Raw genomic sequence first — 12,024 nt, 5'->3', positions numbered from 1 at the left:
AACTAGGCACATATCCTCAAAGAGATCAAAGGAAAAGGACCCATAATTACTTTCCATAAAAGCAAAAACCCTTGGAAACTAGAAGGGTACCCACCTTTTGCAGAACAGACAAAGAAAATATGGTAAATGAATGTAACATATAATTATAAAATAAACAATTTCAGAGGACAATGGGAAGACCTCTATGAACTGATGCAGAATGAAGGAACAGAGCTGGATAGAAGTACAATTTATCCAGTGCCAATAACACTACAAAGAAAACTACATAAGTTTTTAGAATTCTGATCAATGTAATGAAAAGTTACATTGCCAGAGGACTGAAGAGGAACACGGTACCCATCTCCTGCCAGTAAGGATCAAGAATAAATGAGACATCTATTTTGGGGCATGGTCAATATGGAAATTTGTTTTGCTTAACTAAGTTATTATGAAGGTTTTAATCAAATTTTATCATATAACAGGAAAAAGAAGAGGGGGAGGCTAAAAGACAGATAATAAATACATGCCAAATAAATAAAGATATGGATAAATAAGGTTAACCTCACAAAACCACAGGTAGTTTAGAGCTAGAAAGGGCTTTTCTAAACTCCTCAATTTACAGATAAGAAGACAGAACAGAGAAGTGAAATGATGTGCCCCCCACCCCCAGGGTCATACAGCAAGTTAGAGACTGAGGCCCATAAAAATCCAACCAGAATATAGTCATTTGAACAACTGAGGATGTTTACCATTTTGGAAAGGCCCCCTGCAGCACACTTCCAAGAAAGATTGTCCTGGTCCATTTGAGGCATACAAACTGACAAGTAAGCAGAATATGTATCACTCAAATCACATCTATTGTATAAAGAAAGGGTCATCTGTATTTCAGCACCCACCAGCCATCATTAACTAAGGTTTTCAAAAGCCCATTATCTACAATGATTCTGAAGGAAGACCACCAGTGTTAAGAGCTGGAAGGAAGCTGAGATTCCTAGTCAAATCCACTGATTTCAGAGGCAAAGAGACGGAGGCTAGGTTGGTGCAGTTGAGAAACACTAGGTCTAGAATTTTGAAGATCCATATTCAAATATGATCACAGACACTGACTACCTCTGTGACTCTAAACAAGTCACTTCATCTCAGCTTGCCTCAATTTCCTCAAAAGTAAAATGGGGATAAGAACACCTGAGATCTCCCAGGGTTAATGTGAGCACAGGCTTGGCATATAATAGGGCAATTAATAAATGCTTGTGTCCCGTCCCCCCCCCCCAAAAAAAATCAGGTCCCACAATAAGTCTGATAAGCTCTGGAAGTCCAGAAGAACAAAATGAGCATTTGGAGGATTTTTTGGCAGGCTGGTCAGGATCCCTTTATGGAGGGCAGGGCATAGTGGCTGGGGCTGCCTTTGCTACCAGACCTAGGCTGATGCTGGGCACAGTGCCCACCTAAAGCAGCAGCATCTTGTGAGAGCCTTCCCAGGATGACTCCAGTTTTTAGATTTCAAAACAGATTCAGAGATGCAAAGAGAACTGCCTTGATAGCAGGACTGATAAACTGTGCCCAGAAGCCAGGAGCCCAGCCTAGCCCAGTCCAGCCCAACCCTCTCTTGGAGCTCTTTGTTTCACAAGAATCTCTGAAGGAATGGATGGTAGAAACAGGCAATAAGCATTCAGTGCTCACTCAAAGTGCTGATGACAAAAAAAAAACAAGCAAGAAAGTAATCACTTGCCTTGAAACTTATAATCTCAATGGGAAAACAAGACCTTAGAAGGGACCCCCAAATTGGAAGTCTGGGAGGGGGAAGACAAGAGACAGCAAAGCTTGGAAATGACTTGGAGGGCATGGGATGGGGGTGGGGAGTAGGGTGGGAGCAGTCTGGGCAGAGGGGGAAGAGAAGGTGTCCTAGATCAGAGAAGAAGCAAGGTCACCTATCAAAGCATATGATCCCAAGGGCAGAATCTGAGCTCCAGGGGGGGCAGGAGAAGAAGGCCACAGTCCACATGGTATGCCTTGGAAATGGCAGGAAGTGACCTAATGGACTGTTCCAAGACAAGATCAGATGAAAGTTCAACCACCAATCAGCACTAGGTTGAGACAGGAGGAAAGCTAGAATGGTAAGACCAAGAATAGAAAGCCATGGCCACCTGCAATTCAGCAAATGAGTCCTCAGATCCTCCTCTCCAACCTGCTCACTTTACAGAGCAGGCAACAGAAGGGAACTGATCTGCCCAAAGTCTCAGCAAAACCAGGGCTATTAAACTGATGAATACATATTGATTTAAAAAGCTGGTTCTTCACAACAATCTTCAGAATAATCACATAGTAAGTAATTTATTAAGCAGTTACTATGTACCACAACCTCTGCTAAGCCCTAACACACACACACGCACACAAAGACACTCTGCCTTCAAGAAATTCACAAACTAATGGAGAAGACAACATGCAAATTCATACAAAATTACTAAACAGAATAAATAGGAAAAAATTAACAGAGGCAAGATCATGGAATTAAGAAGTTGGTGAAGGTTTCTATTAAAATAAAAAAAAAGTGAGATTTTAGTTGGAACTTAAAGAGATCCAAGCAAGGTCAGTAGTCAGAGCAGAGGAAGGAAGACTGTTTCAGTAATGGAGAACAGCAAGAAGGCCAGACGGAATCCAAATATCAGAAGGTGTATTTTCACAAAATCATGAATTTAGAGAGGTCTTTTTTCAGTGGCTCAATCCATACTGCCTCTGCTTGAAGACTTCCAAGGAGAGGGAGCCAACAATCAAGAACCCAAGGTTGGCATAGTAAATGCCTCATCTAACTGGTGTCCTGTGATTAACATGTGTTTGAGTCATGATGGTGGTCACCTTGGTGTCCAAATTCTTGTTCAGTTTTTCCTACAACGTCCCAACCAATATAGAGGACCTTGGCCATCTCTTCAGAGTATTTAGCTCCTATTGGGAGATCCTGTATGTTTCAGAAGGATAAAAGAATGGAAACAAGAAAAATTCACTGGGAGAAACTAATCTAATTAAAAGTCAAATGAACCAAGACTGTTTTAGAAGGATATACATAGGTGGCGCAGTGGATAGAGTACGGCCTTGAAGTCAGGAGTACCTGGGTTCAAATCCGGTCTCAGACACTTAATGATTACCTAGCTGTGTGGCCTTGGGCAAGCCACTTAACCCCATTGCCTTGAAAAATCTAAAAAAATTAAAATAAAAAATAAAAAAAAGAAAGATATACATAAATGAAGAAGTTAGGACAAATCCCCCAGCACACCATCACCAATGCCTGTCTTCTAAATAATCAAAAGGGGAATTGTTCCTAATTCAGAAAACTGTCTTTGCTATTCCATGACTTTGTTGAAGTCAGTCACTATCCTCTGGTGCCAAGGGAAAGCCTTCCCAAACACAGACTGTGTTGAAGTGAACACTGCCCACCATGTGTGACAGATATGGTACAAGGAACATATCCTCAATCAAGTACACATTGGGACTGTAAGGGTTTTTACTGCCAGCTGTTGTTCTTTTCCTGTAAAGTATTAGGGCTGGTGCCATTTCAAGCCTAGGACTCTTCCAAATAAACTGTTCAACAACTTAGAAGCTTCTTAAGGCTGTTCTCTCTTCAGTCTGTCTTTACCCCCCCACCCCCACCCCACCCCAGGGTAGCTAGGAGGCACAGTGGATAAAGTACTGTTTAGGAGGACAGTAGTTCAATCCAGATTCAAGGCACCTGGGCAAATCACTTCATCTTGAGACTCATATCTGACCACTGGAGGAGAAAGTGAGACAAGACTCAGCACAATATCCTCTCATTCAAATCTAATTTATATGCTTGTTTCCTAAGAGGACAAAGGACAAACATCCTTATCTCCCCTTCTCCCTAACCCCACTCATATCTCTGCCATGCTTTTTAAAAATCCACCTTTCATTCAATCAACCCTGTTGACTATTATCCTGTATCTTTTCCCCTTCTTAGCTCAACTCCTTGGGATTGTTGTTATTTTCCCAAAGAATAATAAGGGATCCACATTCACATAAGCTATATCTGCTTGCCCTGATGATCTCCCTGAGAGCAATTTTAATTGCTGTGCCTGCAAAAGTCCTTTACCAACACTAGTATTTACCTAGGGAGCTACTTGCTCCCCCCAGCTTTAGGCCAGTGTCCTTGGCAGCAATGTTCAATGTCACAGTACTCCAGGTCTTCAAGAGGCTGAGTTTGAGAAAGGGAATTCTAGCTAGATGTTCCCTAACATGCTCTCACCTCTGAGATTTAGTGGTTCTGTGCTCTTGAAGCAAAGTGATTCCCCCCACCTCACCATGAGCACAAGATCTGGATTCATTCACAAGCTGGGAGTGGCTTGGAGACTCAGATTCAGTGGGGAAACATGTCCACCCCAGGAACAGAGACTGCCAAATATTGTCCACTTCTACTATCAACCACAAGTGCATTACCTTGTCTCCACTGTTACAACTGGCCACTTCTGCAAAAACACCATCCCTGGCCTACTTTCTCCTTGGCAATGCCAATGCAGTGATGTGCGCAGGAAGAAGATGCTCAAGATTGGCTATACACCCAGGATACTAAATATGCCTCTGCACCAAGGGACCTGCAAATTATTTCTGGCCCAGCTTACATCCAAACTCATAAAAGTTCCCATAGGTTACTTATACTTGACTGTCATTGAAGAGGGTTCTGCAGCTGATAAATTAGCAAGGCAGCTTTAATGTAGTAATCAAGCAACACTCCAAGGTTAGGGGAAATGGTTTAAGGTGGAGATAAGATTACTCCAAATGCTGGCAGGAAAAGGACAGAGGGAAGGAGGGAAAAGTTGCCTATTCATGTAACCAACATTTATAAGATTCAGCCCCAGACTAAGCATAGAGGGAAGATGTAAAAATGAATAAAAAGTTCCCTACCCTCTAAGAATCTAATGAGGAAACTAAATATGGACACAAGAAACAGAATGTTGTTAGTATCTCTGGAAGACAAAGTGCAATCATTCAGAGAAAGAAGAGATCAGTCCTAGCTAGTATGGTGGTTGGGTGAGTGGAAGACATAACTATCAGGCAAGGCAGACCTGGGCGAAGAAAGTCATTTAAAGTGCTTCTTGAAACAGGTAGAATTTCAACAGGAAAAGTTTGGAGAAGCTGACCAAAAAAGCAAAATCAATCCCACCAAATGTTTGGGACTACAGAGGGGGATTAGTTAAATCTAATCTGACATTCTTTAATTTGGAATTAATCTTTCTGATCTATATATTTCTGATTTAAAATTTAAAATTAGTCTCTTAACTTTTAACTAATAGCTATAAATTTCAGTATGTAAAAACTTTAAGGCCTGTCTCCTACATCCCAAATGCTGATTTGGCCTGTGTCAGTACTATCTGGTCAGTCATCTCAATGACAGCACCAATAAATTCCTTTTACCTGATCAACAAACCTTAAGATAAGAGATCTCTTGGATGAGGAGAGAGCAATCCTATTGTTATTTGTAAACATATACTCTCCAGTTTAAGTGGGATTCTTATCAATAGGGAATGTTAAGCAAATTTTATAAAATCTAAGAGGATCATATTGTAAAAGCCATGTCTTCCATATGAAATTCCATTGGTCACTTAACTCAATTTTATATACTTCTTTGTCCTTTCTGTATAAAATGCCTCCAGAATTTTGTATCGGTGTTGGCGTTTATAAGGATGCCATCCACTCGTGGGTTTTGGTAAGATCCTAGAGAATAAAACTTCATTTATAAAACTAAATTTGTTATTTCATTTTAAGCCTAAGAAAATTATGGTTAACAGTTATAATGAAATGGAGTCAAGAGAATAGGCTATGAAAATTATACAATCCTATCTCTATCAAATACAAGGCAGAGGGGATAAAAGGTACACAGGAGCCAGAGCCTGCCCAGAGTGCCCACTTGCTGACTACTGTATGAAGTAACTCCAGGAGGATTATTAGATACCCTGGGCCAGGATTCAACAATTCACTCTCCATTCTGAATACCATCATGTAGGATGGCTAGGCTGTGCAGTGGATAGAGCACTGGCCTTGGAGTTGGAAATACCTGAGTTCAAATTTGACCTCAGATACTTAATAATTACCCAGCTGTGTGGCTTTGGGCAGGCCACTTAACCCTACTACCTTGAATACCATCATGTAAATGAGAGTTCTTCTGAAAAAATTTTTTTAATTTAAAAAAATTTTTAAATTAAATCCTTCTTTACAAAAGAAGGAGGTCTAGCATAAGAACCAATATTTACCAATATTGCTACTGAATTATGAATATAAGTATCAATAAAATATTTATCAAGCACTTTTGGCATTCAAGGCACTGGGTCAAGGGAGGAGGTACAATCCAAATAAACAGTCCCTGCCCTCAAGGCACTTACCTTCTGCAGAGATTTGTTTGTTTTGTTTGTTTTTAGTGGCTGCCTGGGTCTCCCAAGTGACAGAGAGAATAAGAAAAGCCGCTCCTTAGAGAGAAGGATGAAGAGTACTTCTGCCAGGGGAATAGGTTAACAAGGCAGCTAGGCCAAACATAAAGTGCCTGGTTAGTTCCAACTCCTTCAATATAAAGATGAATCATTTCACGAGGCACGGAGTGGGGGAATCTCAGCTTAGGTCTCCCAAGCATGAACTGAGCCCAAGAACCAGGGCTACAGTAACATGTCTTTGTTCCTGTTGGTTGCACCTGGGTAAGAAGAGCTAAGAATATTCATTTCACCAACCTTAAAGAGAAGCTTTTGAAGGCTTTATATAGGAAATGAAATGATCAGCATTCATGACTAGGGCTTGGAGATTAACCTGGGAGGGGAGAGTGCAAGGGTGGGAAAAAGGTGTTCAGGGACTCAATTTAGTCTCACCACAAAAGGCAGGAAGTCTAAGAAGAAGGCTTCCATTCTACCCTAGTCTCACCCAGCAGGGAGGTAGTCAGAGAAAGTTCAATTATAGTCATTCACAAAAGGAGGAGCCTAGGGATTAATGGACTCCTTAATTTTTTAATTTCCTGGGGTTTACTGCTAATTAGACCCATAGCAACTTTGTAAATGATCAAATTTCAACCCAGTTCATTTAACAACTGAAGGTGGACTAGAGCATAGAGGACAACACTGTGCCCTGGGGACCAGTGACAGCAGACAATGCCCGCCTACTGCTTTCCTCAGTACTAATTAGAAACCTCTAATTCCCTCCACAATAAATGAAAGACACAGAAGACAGCACAGAGGGGTCTCTCTTTTGCAGCTTCCCACCCTACATACTTTCCCAGGACAAGTCCAGGTCCAAAAGCCTATCCAGTTGAAGGACTGCTGTATATACACTCTTTCAGGCCTTAACAGTGCCCACAACAGATGATATGGAGTTCAAGGGTACTTCTTCCAAGATCATTCATACCTTCATTTTACAAAAAAAAGTCTGAGGCCCCAGAAAAGGTAGAGAGGTAGCCTTCTGAGGTGAAGAGAACCAGATGTGAGAATCAGAAAGACCAGTCCAAATTCCAAATCAACACCGCACAAGCCTAGGCAAGTTGTGTCCCTGGGGCTGATTCCTCATGAATAACTGTAGCCACAGCCTGTGGAGGCCGTGACCGCTGGCACTCAAGGAAGCTGGAACCACTGTGGTAAATTTCAAGGGCTATGGAAGTGACAACCACTGCTATTAGGGATTTTTTTTTGGGGGGGGGGGGGGCTTTCCAAAAGTCACTTTTCCAAAAAGCCTGTAAAGAGCATCAACAGGAACTGAACCTATTTGAAGACACTCAAGATGAGAGAATCAGAAGGATGCTCAGTGACTCCCCCTATCTCAGGACTTTCCGTACCTGCCTCTAAATCCAATGCCTATTAGCTAAAGCCACCATTACATATGTAGTCAAGGTATCCCTTTTGGAAGATGTTATGGACAAAGTGCCCTCTGGTCTCTTCTCAGGGAGCCACTAGCAAAGTGGGTTGAAAGCAGTAACATACCATTACAAAGCCCATGAATGTAGCAGTAATAAATATGCCTTTACAAACCTTTCCGCTCACAATCATTCAGATATGAAATGTGACTGGGAAGAAAGAAAGGAAAGAGGAAGAGGGGAGGGGAAGAAGAGAATGAGGGAGCAAGAAAAAGGAGGGGGGGGGAGGTGGGAAGACAGGGAGACACAGGAAAGGAAAGGAGAAGCAGAGAGACTACAAAAAGATAAGTTGAGTCCAGAATTGAATAGGACAAGGGGCTGACACATCCTTAGGAAACTAGTTATTTTAATGATTCTCAAACTCTTCCCAAAAAGAAAGGTCCATCTTATTAAAGACAATATTTTCTGTTTGCTATATGCGTGCAACTGTCTCTTAAGAACCGAAAAAGAATCACCCAGAGAATGAATTGGGTTAAGTGATGTGAAAGCAAGATGGTGCATGGGCACCCTACTGACAAGAGAAATCATGGAAGATCGCCTGAAGCAGTACCTCTTTTTTTGGCCGAGGAGAACACAGCATGGAACCAGGTCAAATTAAAGACTAAGTAAGTGTTAAAAAGAACCTTTGTTGATCACCTAGATAACATGATTTTTGGAATGGGGGTATGTGGGGGGTGAAGAGGGATTGAATTTCCCAAGTTTTAATCAGCATGAAACTGATACCTATCCTTACCAATCTCTTCCTTCCAAGAGGATCTAAAAACAGTCTACAGGGAAAACAGAGACAGGAAGCATCAAAGCTTCTGAGTCAAGATTTGATAGACTTGGCCCAACCTTTTAAGAAATAAGCAGTATTTCATAGCATAATTTAGGACTGGGAGGACAGGGAGAGCAAGTCTATTACCTCTCACACATTTTAAAGACATAGACTGAAATCCAGAGAGGTTAAGGGACTTTTCCATGGTTACACAGCTAGGTAGGATTCCACATCTTTTACCACCAGTTTTCAAACACATTTCTCCTAAAATTCCAAGCAATTTTTCTCAGTCTCTGCAGAAACACAGCTCTCTAAAACAATGACTCCCAGCTCAGGGATAAAAGACCACGGGGCTTCCAGCGTCATGGCACATACCAACAAATCCATCCACAAACTGGTCTTTTGGATTTGTATTTTGCCACACCAAACAAGGGAGCACTTCCTACAAGACCTAAGCACATACCATATACCTGCTGGAGAATGAATAAAACCTTTTTTTAATTGTATACAGATGGTGTGATTAATAAAATTAAAATGGCCTTTAAAGTATGACTGAATTCATTGACACTCTGGGATATCAATATAATGGCACAAGTAGGGGAAGAGTCTGAAAAAAGGATCCCTTATACTCAGACTCCAGATTGAGAGGCACTGCTGCAGGCTTAGCAACTAACTCGATTTCATTTAGTCATTTAAAGTCACCTTGAATCAGAAACTCCAGTTTTCTGTGGGCCTACTTAATGACAGAAGCTGGACAGATAACTACTATTTGATTTCCAGCAAACTTGGACCATGCCTAGAAGAAGATGAAGCCTAAGTGTTCAAAGGAATGACATTCTGAAACCATACTGAGACCGGGACTTGGACCAGGAGAGTTCTCCAGTTATCTTTCAACAGGTTCTGGCCATGGAAATGTGCTTTTGTATCCCTGCTGAAGCTCTGCACTGACTGCCACAGCTGGCCCCAGTCTCTGATGGAACTGGTGTCCCTGGTAAGAAGACACAACATTGAAAGGAGAGCCCCAGTTGGAAAGCAGAGCATGGAACTGGCACAAGCCTGCCATTTCCTAGAGGAGCACCCTGGAACCCAAGAGGTTTTCTATGATTCACCAAAAACCCCAGCTATGGTGCAGAGGAAGTAAAACCCATGGCTCCCAATTCCACACAACAGCAGTCTTATGGGTCTTCCAGCCTAGTACTGGGTATGAAGGGGATGGAAAAAGTCTAAGACACAGAGGCCCCAAAGGACAGAATCAACAAAGGAGGAAAAGATCAGTAAACAGGGCAGCATTCTCCACCTAGGCACATGCTAGATGGTTTTTAGTGGCACCCTTTGATTTTCATCAATGTGTAAGTACACCAAATGAGGACTTTCATTTTACTGCTGATTATCAGCCCCTTCTCTAGCTTTTCCCTTTTTTTTAGGCACTTAATAAATTTTTTATTGAATGATTTGTAGAGGAGATATAATTTTGAGTATTTGGGAAAGCAATCACTCTTCTGAGCTAATCAAAGGGCAGGATATCTTTATTTAAATAAGGGAGAAGGCATGAAATTGGAATGTACAGGTTCTAGGTACTGAGCGATCCTATCTATCAATCAACTTCTTTAGATGTGTGATGTACTGAAAACAGAATGGAGTAAAAATCCCTTTATTTAAACTCTGACTCTGCTGCTTTCTACCAACCTCTATGACCCTGACATGCTACTTCAACTCTCTGAGCCTCAGTTTACAATTTCACGTTTTAAAAGAACTGCTTTAAGAGCCAGAAAAGGGTTTGCCCGAGGATGCACACCCCCAAGTTGTGCAAAGAGGAAGATCTTGAACTCAAATCTTCTTGATTCCAAAATCAGATTTTTATCTACTATCTCAGAGCTAACCTATGAAACGTGGACAATCAAAAAAAAGTTATCACCAAGGTACAATGGAGGAGAAAAGAATCAAAAACTGCTGTTGGTCAGTGTTTCAGTTGTGCCTGACCCTTCATGACTCTATTTGGGTTTTCCTGGCAAAGATCTCAAGAAGTTTGCCATTTCCTTCCCCAGCTCAACTCATTTTATAGATGAGGAAACTGAAGCAGAGTTAAGTGACTTGCCTAGAGCCACACAGCTAATAAGTGTCTGAGACCAGATTTTTTCAGGGCACCCTGACTCCAGATCCAGGTGCTCTTTCTTCTGTTCTACCTAGTTGCCCTGCACAAACTGTGAAATCAAATAATTAGATGTAATTTTGAGAGTTCAGCCATGGCACCCCCTTCAACACTGTCAGTCTCCCCCCTTAATGCTCTGAAACAACCTTTTCAATTAAACTCCTATAAAATCAATGAAAAGAAGTGTCCAGACAGAAGAGAGGTACAATGGTGAGGAAAAAGAAGACAAGGGATAGAGGACAACTTAATTGTAAAACTTCTGCCATTTCAACTAAAAATCTAAATCTTAAAAAAATAAAATTCCTCTCCTTCCAGATGTACTTTCTCAAAATGAGGTAAAGGGGACTGCCTTCTTTATGGAGCTATCATCTTGTACTAATCTGACAATGTGCCTCACAGACACCTAGCCAGATGGGTCCTAGAAAATACCATTCCCCAAACCAATGGCAAATTCTTAGGTCATAGTTGGGCAAAGATTAGGCATATGGATTGGAAACATGGTGGATCAGGAAGAGTGCTGAAGTCAGCTGTGTGACCCTGGGCCAGTCACTGAATCTTTCTGTGTCCTGATTACTCCTCTGGGTCTGACAAACTCCAAGGCTACTCTATAAGAAAGAGTAAAGGTCTTTGGCCAGGAGATTTAGCCCTGGAAGGGAATGTCTAATTCAGCCTTCCATGTGACAATAGGAAACAACTGAAGTCCAAGGGCCCAGAGGGTAGAGGGAGATTCCAAACTCAACTCCACTGGACTAGATGAGAGATGCTTCATGACCTCTCAGCAGGAGGCCCATCTGGCATATCCTGGAGGCTGAGGAAGCCTGAGTGGGCAGGATGATAGTGTCCAGAACTCTTGGCAGCTCTAAGTGGCAGAGAAGGTATCCACCTGAATTGGCTAGAGTTCTCTCACCAGACATTTTGTCATGTTCACTGAGGAAAAATTCTCAGATCGGGGGCCCAGGAGCTACCAACAAAAAGCCCTCACAACCCCAGAGTCCTTAGTGGGAGAGTGAGTCAACATCAAGGATACTTTTCTAGGCTATCCTGGGACCCTAAACACCACCTCGAGCAGGGTAGGGGCTTCTAGGTGGTACAGAGTTAGACTTGGAGTCAGGAAGACCTGAGTTCAAAACCTACCTCAAATACTTATTAGCTGGGTAACCCTGAAAAAGTGACTTCACCTACATGTACATCAATTTCATTACCTGTAAAACAGGGATGATAATAATAGTGGCTACCTGCAGAGGTTGTAGT

The 12,024-nt window shown here is 41.8% G+C and overlaps 1 protein-coding gene across 5 annotated transcripts in view; it reads right to left on the bottom strand.

The window, feature by feature from the left end:
• Positions 1–12,024, bottom strand: part of CAPZB (capping actin protein of muscle Z-line subunit beta) — a 152,821-nt gene that overhangs the window by 113,553 nt on the left and 27,244 nt on the right. The window lies entirely within an intron of this gene.

This window comes from Macrotis lagotis, chromosome 1 (genome assembly GCF_037893015.1).
Source record: "Macrotis lagotis isolate mMagLag1 chromosome 1, bilby.v1.9.chrom.fasta, whole genome shotgun sequence".
Taxonomy (NCBI): domain Eukaryota; kingdom Metazoa; phylum Chordata; class Mammalia; order Peramelemorphia; family Peramelidae; genus Macrotis; species Macrotis lagotis.
Note: the sequence above shows the minus strand (reverse complement) of the source record. Positions and strands in the feature narration are given on the sequence as shown.